Source organism: Pleurodeles waltl, chromosome 5 (genome assembly GCF_031143425.1).
Source record: "Pleurodeles waltl isolate 20211129_DDA chromosome 5, aPleWal1.hap1.20221129, whole genome shotgun sequence".
NCBI lineage: Eukaryota > Metazoa > Chordata > Amphibia > Caudata > Salamandridae > Pleurodeles > Pleurodeles waltl.
In genome coordinates, this window is record NC_090444.1 from 1,638,657,159 (window position 1) to 1,638,670,461 (window position 13,303).

The following is a 13,303-nucleotide window of genomic DNA, read 5'->3' on the forward strand; positions in this document are numbered from 1 at the left end:
CCACTAACTACCACCATGGTGCGCCGCATCTTAGATATGGCGCACACATGGTGGCATTAGTGGGGGCTCTAAGGGGTGCGAGAAAAGTGGCGCTTTTCTTAAATCAAACCCTTACTTTTTTCTTCACTCTGCCCATTGTCACAAAATGGTTCTCGCCACCACAGCCTTTGCATATCTGACCAATGGCAGGACACTTTCCTTTGTGTGGAAACACAAATCCACAACTGTAACAGAACATCTTGTTACGTGCAGACATCACTTTGTGTCCTTCAGTCTTTTATTTCGAATACATTTTCACACTCACGCCTGACTCACTCAGGGCACCTCTGGCCTCCATGTTGGCAGCTTGTCTCTCAGCATGGTCCTCAGCTCTGGCAACAATCAACACTTGCTCCAGACTAAGAGTTTCCCTATGCATTTGTCATCTGAATGAATCGAATAAGCTGCCATTGATCGCTCTAAGCTACATGGCTTCTTCATCATTAAATTAATTGAACTTAGTGTTTGATGAGCGTCTCAAGTCTTTCTATTAAATCATCTATTGTTTCACCAACTCTTTGATGTTCTTGACTGAAAAAATCTAATTCATAGTCAACGTTTGCTACTGGATTAAACTTGATATTTGACACATTCTTAATTTGATGGTATGTGACTTCTTTGTCAGTTCTTGGCTTTTTTGTTAATGACTTGTTTCATACTACAACCAGCAGTATTTTTTAGGTATTTGATAATTGTCCTGTTTTCAGTTACTTCAAGTGCATCTATGAAATCTTCAACTGTCTCTATCCATGAAGCCATCTATCACCAATTTTTAGCTTTGTGGTGGTATCAAATATTGATGGTGGTTTGAGAAAGGTGGCAGCATTGTAACTGTTTATGGAGTGACTGACTTTGTGGGTGGAACTCTGTCAAGTGCTGTTAACAGTCCCTGGGAATCTGCATCATCACTGAGCCTCTGCGAAAATTCAGCCGTCAGGTCATCCAGGACAGTCTTTGGATTTTGACCTCCTTATTGGTCTCAATCGGAGCTCCATCACTCATGGAGACCTCTAAAGTTGTACGGAGCTGCCACCTGGCAGCGCTGATGGAGTGCCACTTCAGCTATGGGACAACTCAGTAAGCACTACTGCAATGCTTCTTCTTGGGTCTGTCCAGCTGGTGCTTAGGTCATGATGCTCTACTTATCAAGACTCAGGAAAGAGTAATAGCAGTATGCTTATTTTTTGCTTGTTCTGTCAGCCAGCACTATTATTCGTAGTAATCCGTGGCAACTTATGATTGTCTTTATCTGTACTGTATAAGCCTGTTTGTATCCACCTTCAACATTAATGCTCCGTTTACTGTATAACTTTATACAGTTGGGTTTTATGTAGGATTTTGGTTGTACTTTCTTGACCAATGATGCGTAGACCTTTCTGTGAAACTCTCTTTCTATTCACACGCTTCACACTGGCTGGAGTTGCAGTTTGATTCCACATACGCCAACCATCGACACAGCACTTTGATGAAGACACATGAGGTACGCACAAGCAGTTTACCTGGACCAAGGCAAACTCTCCAGGAGAACCCTTTCTTCTTCGGGTTACTTATCCCCTATCTTGTCGCCAGTTGTAGTGTCTTCCCCAGCCTGGTACCCACTTAACAACCAGGTAACACAAGGAGCTGTAAATAACACGTCTTTATTCCTCTACGTGTACCATGAACTCCAACATTCTAAACAAAGCTTTCATTACATTCTATTCTAGCGATTATGTCACTCTGATACAGAGTCCTCAGGGAGTCAGAAAGGTTTTGTTCTAAATCATGCAAGACACTACACCAGCCCCTCCTCTTTCATCTCCTCAAGCAGTCTCTCTCTTCCCATCCATCCATTTTCTCTCTCCTCTCTTTCTTCTCCCTCTTGGATCACTTTCTGACCTTGCACCTCCATCTGTCTCTCTTTCACTTGAAACACCCCCGTGCCTGCTGCTGTTACGCTCAGGGAACTGGGGATAGTAACAGAGGCACCAAGAGCATTCCAGGAATTTAAAAACCATCCTCCATAGGGAAATGCCCAGTGGAATGAAAGACCTATTCAGCCCTGTGGGCAGCTACTACTGGATAGTGTGTAATTTCTAGCAGCATATGAGCCATTTAAATGTCTTTGCCTCAGTTCATGATCTCAGACTCTCAAGCAGTGTTGGTGCGGGAATGTCACCTATAAGGTGCGCAATCATGTTCCCTTCTCTGAATGCCACCTGCGAGTATCTGGTGTACTGTTTTCTTTTTAGTTAGGCCTCACCCTAATCTATCATGTGTTTGCAGGCCTAGGCATGTTCCTCTGTGATATAAGTGTGGTCCTAGTGCTGTCTTGGACCTGAAGGGGAGCATCAAACATGCTCTGATGTGCGACAGTAGACTACCACCCCTGTCAGGAGTTAGCATGTAGAGCAGTGATGACAGCATTTCATTTTTGGGGGGAATCAGTAGTCAGAACAATAGTTTTTAACTGTGTCAAAGGAGGGAAAGCCTAGTGGCTCCCTTATGCCATTTTCTCTGTTCCACGCTAACCAGAATGCTAGTGTTTAGATCCCTGCCCAATGTATGCTTGTGTATATGATGTGTGTTCTGCCCAATACATATATGGAAGGTGTGGAAGTAAAATGGAGTGAATAGGGTCTGTGGGTTCCATTTTAAAAGCCCCTGGCCTGTTCCTATGCACAAGATGAAGGTGAGGTTACTTCCTCAGTCAGAGGAAGTGTATTGCTGACATTCATGAGTCTGGAGGGAGGGGACTCAGCCACTGAAGTAGTAGAAGGGGAGACAGCACTGCCCTTAGAAATTTGATTAGGTGCCTTTGCTCCAGAGAACTGGGGATTATTTGTCCTGAGCACTGCCATTTGGTAAAATGTAGGTTGAAGGATGGGACATCAGACTTTGTTGTTTAAAGTGTGAAGGATGCTTTAGCGGAGCCCAGAATATTGTCTCTCTACCTGATCACTGTCAGTGTGGCAGTTGAGAACCAGGTGCAGAATGCTCTCATCTCCTTGTGTCTCTCTTGTGGGTGTTTTAGGTTGGAGATTAGCCTGCTATGAGGAGCATCCCCATACATAAAGGCTGAGTCTGGAAGACAGCCTGAGAAGGACACATGAAAATATAACTGAACCAACCTGATTCTGAAGATGCAAATAGAGGATACACCTTCCCCGTTTGCTATACCTACATAAAAGAGGGAGCTGTTGATCAACTTAATGTTCCAGTTCCAAGTTCTGTCCTACCAAGGTAGGGGTGCTCTGCAGAGTACCCAGAGGACTGCTGTGCATCTAGGACTGGTGTCTGCCTGACAGCCAGATCTCCAACATCAGAGGACATCACAAAGAATCTGATCTGAAAGAAGAGCTGCGTACCTTGCCTGATTCTCCTGTAAGTATTCTTTCTGGGAGCAGAGGGAAGGAGTGAGCCAGGCCTGCAGGAGGAGCTGACTGCCGGTGTGGGTTAGAAGTGGATGACCCCAAAGCTGAGAGTCTGTCTGCTATAGACTCAGGAAATCGTCCCTCTGAATCAGATCCTGTCACCCTCGCTGAAGCAGAGGATCCTTGGCACATATCCGAAGTGTACCCGAGTGGATTGCACCACTGAACCAACAGTTGCTTAGTCTGGGGCACCTATCTGAAGTGTCCTTGAATAGATTCTGCAGCAGCTAGCCTGCAGCATTTTCACACAGTGTGCCAGAGTTAACTGTGCTGCTTAACCTGATTGCTGCCCAGCCGTTGCACTAGCCCAAATTGCCAAAATGGACTCTAAAGCAGGTAGTGTGCAACACTTGTACAAAGTGTGCTCGAGAGGACTACGTCTCACAATTCTAAATGAAGCTGCCAAGACAGTGACCCAAAGTGTTCCCAATCAGACTGTAACACAACTGCTAAACATCTGAATCACCTCAAGTGGTCGAACTGCTGCAAGTCAGAGCCAAGAATTTATGCAGATTGCATTGCCACCTTAGTCTAGGGGTTATCACTACAGCCTCTAACTCACCATCCAACATGGGTGGAAGAAGGACCCTGCAGTAACCTGTGGTTTCCAACTTCTCACTGACTCACTCTGAGCCCAGAAGTGTGCAGATGCTCTGAAAACAGCCTGCAATCCTGACTTCATCCCACTCATCTACTCAACAGCTTGGAGCTGAGGCCTGGCCCTCCTGTGGCCAATGCATCTTACCACTGACTTTGCAGCAGGTTCCAACCATCTACTCCACAGCCAGGAGCTGAAGCCTGACACTCCTGTAGCCATTGCATATTTCCTGAATGGAGGGAGGCCAGACTAATATGTGCATAGTTCAGCTAAGGCCTCTCACAAGGACTCATTCTGGTGAGAAAACTAAGACTGACAGACATTGTACACACTTTGCCTGAAAGAGGGACACATTGCACCTGTGCCTAAGCCCTACACCAGACTTGTCCTGTCCTATTGCAGATGGGCAGGGGGAGCACTCGGGGTACCCTTGCCCGTGGTACAGTGGCCCTGCACCAGAGAGTCAGAGTACCTACATATTGCAGTGTGTAGTGTTGTGTTTTAAAGTGTATTACTATGTATTTTTATAAAGAGAGGCACTGGACTGGACAATCAGTTATTATGCTAGGTGTTTGTCAAATACTGAGCTCATTTTACCTCCTCACTTACCTCCCTGGGAAGCCTGTGACTTTTTGCAATCACTACCCCTTGGAGGCAAATGCTGAAGTGGTTGCCCTTGGCCCAGTATGCATAGCCCTACTAAGATGGAACCTAGGACATCAGAGGCAACAATCCCAGCTCCCACAGCTAAGGCCCAGCAGGTCCGGCTTGGCCCGTAGACCCCTGAACAAAGTCTGACAAGCACTATGAGGTTAAGTCATCAAAAGTCAGATAAAAGAGCAACCCATAATGTATAAACACAATGATTGGGAATTGTCTTTCTACAGCATATGAGAGGTACATGAAGACCCATTGTCCTTCTAATAATCCACCCCTGAGCTTCTCTCAAGCTGTGTTCACTGAATTCAGTGAATAGAATTCTCAACAAGTTCAGCTACATTGCAATTTGTGTGGGTTAATCTGATAGACATTGTGGCAGACCGTCCGCTAAACCCAAGTTTGTTTTAGTTTTTATTTATGTAGCATGTATTGCAAAAAATAGCTTCAGAGCCCTGACGCAAACACTACAATATCATACAAAAGAAATAAAACATTTCCAAAACACATATAAATTTGTAAAACCATGTTCAGCCTAAAACATTGTGCATAAAGGAAAAGCTCTCTGTCTAGTTAATTAAGGTGCTTTTTACTTTCTTTTTAAAAACTGTTTCCCACACACATATCCAATCATGTTGTATATTTTGCCTCCAAATTATATAGTTCTGTTTATCTGCTGAATTAATTTAAGATCAGAAGTGACATAACATATTCTTAAACATTCCTTTGACTGAAAACATTTTAATTGGTTAGGGCTCAGACCAAGTCTAGCTTTCCAACTCATAACAGCCACCAAATCGCACAGAAAGAAGAGCAAGAGAGGTAAATATGCACCCAGAACACATCCACCTGCTTCTACTTAAAATCTCCTGTAGAGGCGTGGATTGTCCTGGGCCGACTAGCAAATATTCCTTCCAAAATAATTCATCCAAAGCAATCATAGCAAAACATCTTCCTGTAAAACATGACATTCACCTCAAATTGATTTGATATCAATTCCAAGCAAAGATCGCCCTATGTTATACTAATTAAATGCATTGACTCCACTTTCATTTACACACTCATTACCAGATGGGCAGACACCATTTGACAAAGAGATCTGATATACATAGTGGGGGAACTGGAGGACTCTAACAAAGTCCATCTCTGCAGGCCCAGTACCAATCTGATCATTCCTCACCATTTACACTAATCACAAGCAGGATTACTTTAACACAAGCCATACTTATGTATATCTACATCCTCTCCTTGCCATCCCCAAGCTATGTCAATTCCTATCAACATAAGAGATCAAAGTGGACCCCCTTCTGCTGTAACCAGTATAGAAGGGTATTGAAAGAAAGGAATCACTATCAGGGATCTGAAGAGTGTATTCCTAGCAACCAAAACACTGAAGACATAAATATGATGGTCTGCCTGTCACACTACTTTCATCCATCACATGGCTAAGCCTCACAATGAGATAAGAGGATTTCTCTGGTCAGTCATCCAAGGCACCAAAATACTTTGCATGTAGGCACACGTTTGTTGAAATCCATCCAACCACACAAACATAGATGATGTAGCTTGCTACTCACCTTGTAAAACACTTCACATATGGGTACGAGGTGCAATATAAATGTTACAATACAATACAGTGCAGTCATACCTAATACTGTGCACTGTTTTTGTTCTTTAATGAGTAGCCAGTGTAACATTTGACAATGTGCTGACAAATATTATTTTTCCTCATTCCACATACAAACCTCTAAGCTTTATTCTGAAGTATCTGCAAATTTGTCAGGTTACCTTGACTAACATTCTAATAAATAATGTCAGAATAAAGAAATTTAGAAAAGACAAGTACATGCATTAGTTAAATAAGCTGTGAGGTCTTGAAGACTGATACTATCTTAGATAGATTGAACAGATGGAAATAGGCTTTATGTTGGACAAGTTCTTGAATATGCAAGACCATATAACTGCTACAACCAGAGGAGCCAACCATCAACTTAACACAATAAGGACAATCAACCCATTTCTACCTCCAAGTGACTTGCAGTTTGCAGTCCAATGCCTAGTTATCTCCCATTTAGAGAACTGAAGTACATCCCTGGCAGGGCTGCCCAAAACTAGGCTAGCTCCTTTAAGTGCTATAATGAACTTAACTGCTAGGCTCATCACCAGATCGAGAAAATTGGATCACATCACACCAGACCTAATACAACTCAACTGGCTATCTTTCGAAAAAAGGATTCAGTTCAAGATAGCTTGTTTGAGTCACAAAGTTCTTCATTATACAACTCCCGGCTACCTGGCAAAATGCTCTTCCTCCTAAAACCAGATATAACCCTTCAACCTCCTTATTGAAAAAAGAAGTAAAATGGTTACTCATGAATAAATATCTGCAACTATGGACATGAAGCTACTCAAACCGAATTATTATTTCATACATCCAGACCTGGACATCATTTTAATATAAAAAATTTGTTACTTTAGATCTCTAATATGCTTCTTGTTTTTCTATTATTCATTTAGCATGCTTAACCTTCTGTTACATCTACTGTATTTACTATATGCACCTATTCTTATATATGTATCACCTCCTCTGTACAGCGCTATGATACCCTGACAGGTCTTGTTTCCGGTATATAGACCTTCCAAAAAATAAATAAGTATGCAGATTCTGAAACTACTGTGCTTATTGAATGATAGCTCTGCATCAAACATTACCTCCAAATTTCTCACAGTTTGAATCCCAAGTAACTCTGGTCAAAAGTGTAAATTTACTTCCTTCGTACCTACAAGCAAGATATCTGCCTTTTTTTCATTGAAGTACAAACGCTTATCTAATGTCCTCGTTCTATATTCTTCATTAATAATGATATTATGAAATATCTGATATAGTAATCCAACAGAAGGATGATTATTAACCAACGACAATTATAATAGTATTAATAGAGAAATGGTTCATTGTTGACTGACTTCAAAGTAACACTCAATGAAATGCGGATTCACAATCCATCCAGAAATGAAGATCAATTTTTAAAGCATTTTAAAACACCCAGCCAAATGGTTAAGTTATTACATACATTTATTTACATGTATGCAATGTTTTCAAAGAGAAAAAACGCTCTGAACAGTGATCACACAGTGCGACAAACATGAAGAAGTGACCCATGTATACATAAAGAGATAAATGACTCTTCGGTGAGAGATGGTCTATCTCCAACTTGATATGGATCCAGGTGTTTTCATGAAGGCGTATAAGAAGGTTCCAAAGTTTCACTGGGGCAAGCTTTTGCCAGAGCAGATCCCAAGTAATGCTGTCAAAGGCCACCTTTAGAGAAATGAAACAGATGTTAAGTTTATGCTTCATTGAGAATATGGTTTCAGCCAGGATCATCAGGGCAAGCAGATTGATATCAGTCAACAGCCCTTTACGGATTCCAGTCAGATTCAGTGGGGTGAGCTGAGCTGATTCTGCCCAAGCTTCTAACTAATCCAATAGGCAATAGTCAAATACTTCTGCCTCTGCTGGTCAAAGCAAGCAGACCTTCCGGTTGCCCTTCTGACTCTTGCCCACCACAAATCTTCAAGAACATTCTTCTATCTACTTCTGCTGCCACACCTGTAAGAAGAATAATCAACAACTCTTTAACTTCAGGAACTTTTCCTGTAGACCTGAAAAAGGCATACATATGACCGTTATTAAAGAAAACAAACCTAGTCCCGCAAGACCCCAACAACTACAGACCAATCACAAATGGACCTTTCCTGGGCAAATTGATAGAAAGAGCAGCATTCGCCCAGATGTCACAATTCATTGAAGACAATTCCATACTTTCAGACTTCCAAACTAGATTCCGCCCAAGAAGAAGCACTGAATCGGCACTCATAGCAATCTAGGATGATCTTAAAAACACAGTCGACCAAAATGGAGTTGCTGCACTACTTCTCTTGGACCTCTCAGCTGCCTTTGATACGGTTGACCATGACACCCTAATTCAAAGACTCCACAAAGCCGGCATACCAGGGATTGCTCTCGGCTGGATTACTTCCTATGTTCAAAAAAGATCTAATATCATCCACTCGCCCCCCTCTCGTCCGAACCCTACCTCACAAAAGCAGGGGTCCCCCAAGGATCAATCATCTCACCTTTGCTTTTCAACATCTACATGATATCTTTACCAGAACTGATCAATGATTTCCATATCACATGCTACAACTATGCAGATGACACACAAATACTACTTAAATTAGTATGCCCCAAAAACATTGAAAACTCACAAATCTTCAGTTGCCTCAGAGCCGTTGATCAGTGGATGACCTGGAGCCATCTCAAACTAAATACCTCCAAAACAGAAATACTCATATGTGGTGACTGGAAAAATTATGACCCTCTGTGCGTCTGGCCTGACGATCTCGGACCACCTCCTCAATTATCCAAGGAAGTTAAAAACCTAGGAATCACCATGGATTCCAAGTTAACTATGAATGCCCAAGTGAACAAATTAGCACGAACAAGTTTCATCACCTTGAAGACTTATGACGCATCTACCCCCACCTCGGATTTCCACACAAGGTGGAAGCTACTATCTCGCTTGTACTATCCAAACTGGATTATGCCAATGGCCTCTACCATGGATCATCTCTATCTATTATGAAAAAACTACAACGTATCCAGAATTCCGCAGCCAGGCTACTATTACATGTAAAGCCGCAAGCCCACATCTCCCCTGCTTTGAGAGCACTACACTGGTTACCCGTTGCCAGAAGATGCACTTTCAAGCTGCTTTGTATCACCCACAAAGCTATACATCGAACAGGACCGCTTTTTATCAGAAACAAAATAACCAAATACATCCAACAAAGAAACCTCCGCTCAAGATTGGCACCCCCCCTTAGAACACCACCATACGAGAAAAAGACTATAGGTGGTACATCCTTCTCCGTTCAAGCACCCAAACTATGGAATTCATTACCCCCAACTATAAGAGCCACAGATAACTTTCTTGTCTTCAGAAAACTACTCAAGAGTTGGCTCTTTCCTTCATAACCACCATATTCAAACAACTATGGACTGCATATGCCTATTTTGATAAATATTTCTAGTTATGTATAGTTCTTTAGAAAATATGTATTGCTACTATGTCATAACAATAAAATACACACACACACTCTTTAAACCTGTTTGACTAAGTATATTTTACCCATGGTTCTAATTATGTATTGTATGTGCATATGTGTGTGTGTATTCATGTGTGTGTGTGTATGTAGATATATATATGTATGTATGTATGTGTATATGTTGTTTCTGTGCTTGGCATGTTCGTGGGTCATTGCATGGCTCCTGGGTGGGTTGATATACTAGATTTCTATGAATTCCTGCTCTCATCTTATCACACTTATCTACCCATCATCATATGTCATGTCTCTATCAAACTATCCTCCATTCTCACTCTGACTCATCCCAAATCCTTTCTACTACTTTCATCTCCTAATTAACTCTGCCTAAGCTCTTCCCTCCGCTTCCACATCTAACTCACCAAACCTCACTCTACTACTGTGACCTCCCACACAACCCTACTAAATTCTCCCGCATTTATCTCACCCTGCTACTATGCTCTCCCTAACCCTTCCACATACTCTTCCCTCCTCCATCCCCCTTTACTCATCCCAAGCCTTTGGGTTGAGTAAATGAAGGATATACTCCCAATTAACACTGCTGGACTTCTTTCCTCCTCCACCCCTCCATTACTCCAGTCAGTCTAACTAACAAACTCTCATGACCGCTGCTCAAATTAACTCATAATAATACTAAAACTGTATATAACATACTGAGTCCTCCGGTATCCCAGTGGGGTCTCCAGCATGTACCACATACACCAACTCTCCTACCACTGACTCCGGTGATCAAGGTGGTCCCTAGTTTAGTCTGTACAAATCGCTTTGAACCTCTATTAACAATAGAGGATCCGCCCGTGCCCACGAGTATGTCCAAGTGCAAGCCAGCAGTTGGAACACCCAATCCTAGTGTTTTCTCTTTGTTCCCCCAGTTTGAGTCTGAAGGCAAAGAACCAGCAGCTAGTAGAGACAACCTGGCTGCAGTTCTTCAGAGAGTCGATGAAGTTAAGGGATTGGTTCTAGTACTAATAGATCTTATGAAGAGCAATCGTGCTTGTGGAGGGATTTGTAAAGTCTGTGGGGAGGCCAGGGGGGAAGAAACGTTCCCATTGTCTGCCCCAATAAAGGGGACGGAGTTAAGGGACAATTCCTGTCTCCCCACTAGAGGGGGGTCAGTTCTCCAAGAGAGGGAAGATTACCATTGTGATCCTAATATCGACATTACAAGGCCCAGAAGGAGGTCTACAAACGTACCTAGACACAGAGACCATCAAGGTAATTGGTCAAGTAATTTAACTAGTGATAGAGCTAGAGGAAGGACCAGCAGATTCGACCCTCCGGAAACTGTCCAATATTCCAGTTTTACACAAACCCCTAGCAAGTCACACAAGATCCCCTATAATAACATCACTCTCTCTCGCTATAATATCAAGAGTGTAGTTAATAAAGACCAGGACCTGCTTACAAGTCAGGGAACTAATAAAATCTATTTGACCAATGTACCAAAACTACCGCCAGGGTTAGCTGAGAACCAAGCTTCCCTGATCAACAAAGTCATACACTGGATACGCTCCCGACGAAGTTGTCTCTCTGTTATTCGCTCTGACATAATATCGGCCAAGAGATGCAGCATCACAGGGACCAATTTTGACACAATAACTATTTTTCTTGAAGACAAGCATATGGTGTCACAACTAATGGACTTTGATTGTCGTACCCACTTGGATAACGCAACAACCAGGGGGGGAATAAGATTCATGTTACACCCACATAATTCTGGACCAGCCATGGGACCGGCAAGTTTCGATGGTTTAAATAATTCCCGTGGAGGTGCTGCACGGAAGGAAGCTAATCCCAGGCCGCTGCCTAACCCTGTATGACTGTCTACTGACCTAGTAACTAATGTGATAGCCCGCCCCAAGGCCCCACATTTGATGGGGGATGATAAAACACCATCATCAAACATTTGTAGTAATGACCCGAGCGCGGTAGAGGCTGGATGCTCAAGCGTGGTGATAAATCAAGACAAATGTACATTAGAACTCATGTCATGGAACATTGCCGGCCTGGCAAAGAAATTAGATGATGATGAATGGGCCTCTTTTATTAAAAAAATAGACATATGTTTGTTTCAGGAAACCTGGGCGGAGGATGCTACTAATATTGATGGATTTCTCTCATTTAGTGCACCTGCTATACCTTCAGAGAAGGGGAGGGGTCGGGCAAAAGGTGGGCTCCTATTACTTGTTAACAAGAACTTGCAGTGCGACCATAAGCTTTTTGAAATTGATTCTGTAGATCTAAAAGCCATGTGTATTACGTTCAACAGAAGATTATCAATTGTTATTGTTAATGTTTATATACGATCGGTCCCAAATGGCTCCGAGTCCCGTACCCTGGCTATTCTGTCTGAATTTGTAGGAAGCCTCGACCCCTCAACTATCCTAATCATAGCTGGAGATTTTAATTGTACCTTCGAGCCTTCTATTCTCACAAGTGGTTTAACAGATGAAGAAGATGAGCAGTGGGGGATCCCACAATTATATATTACCCGGCCTTGTAAAAAATCTCGGGTAGCCATGCAATTAGCCACATTATGTTTAAACCATGGCCTTAGGGCCTGTAATGGTAGAACTCCATCTGATATGAATAGTGCACCTACTTTTAAAAGGGGCATGTCGATAAGCACTATCGATTATTTCCTGGTTGATGTTAGGCTGTGGCCCCATTTGGTAGACATGAAAGTAGAAGTGAGATGTGATAGTGACCATTTCCCCTTGCTCCTTACCCTCTCTGGAGAAATGTTCAGGAGAACACTCAACAACTATGCTACAATAATTCCGCCACCTTGCTGGAACAACAAATTTACCAAGATTACTTGGCCAAAAGTGATGTCCAACCCCCACCACATCAGAGCAATATATCAGATTTTCTTAAATAGTTTGGCTGAGTATGAAGATCAGGCTGTAGGGAATATTCCGATTCTCAAAATACATGACAGCATGACTACCCAGCTACGGGGGTTCTTTTATAAAACAAAGCGGTCTAAGCCACATGAAGGGACAGGGTCACGCAAGGGATGGTTTGATGAGAGGTGTTCAAAGGACAAGTCCGGGTTAAGAGTAGCAGTAATGTCTGGCTCCCAGGGGGAAATTAAACAAGCCAGGTCTCTATACAAAGTAACCTTGTCTAACGCTAAAAAGCGGTGGGAGGATTCCCTGTGGCAGGAACTATTAGATGCTTCCAGAGAGAAGAATAACAAGCGTTTCTGGGAACTTCTGTCCAAAAGAGAAAATGGAGGCAGGAGCTGTCCCAGCAACCATATTCAACCAGAAAGCTGGGTAGAGCATTTTACTACTCTTTATGCCCTACCAGAAGGCCCAATGGACACTAATGTGGTCCACTCTCCAACTAAATTGTTGGAATCAAACTCCAGCATGGCCCTCCAAGTGGTGGCTCAGTGTGTCCCCGAGGGTTGCCTTATCTTTAA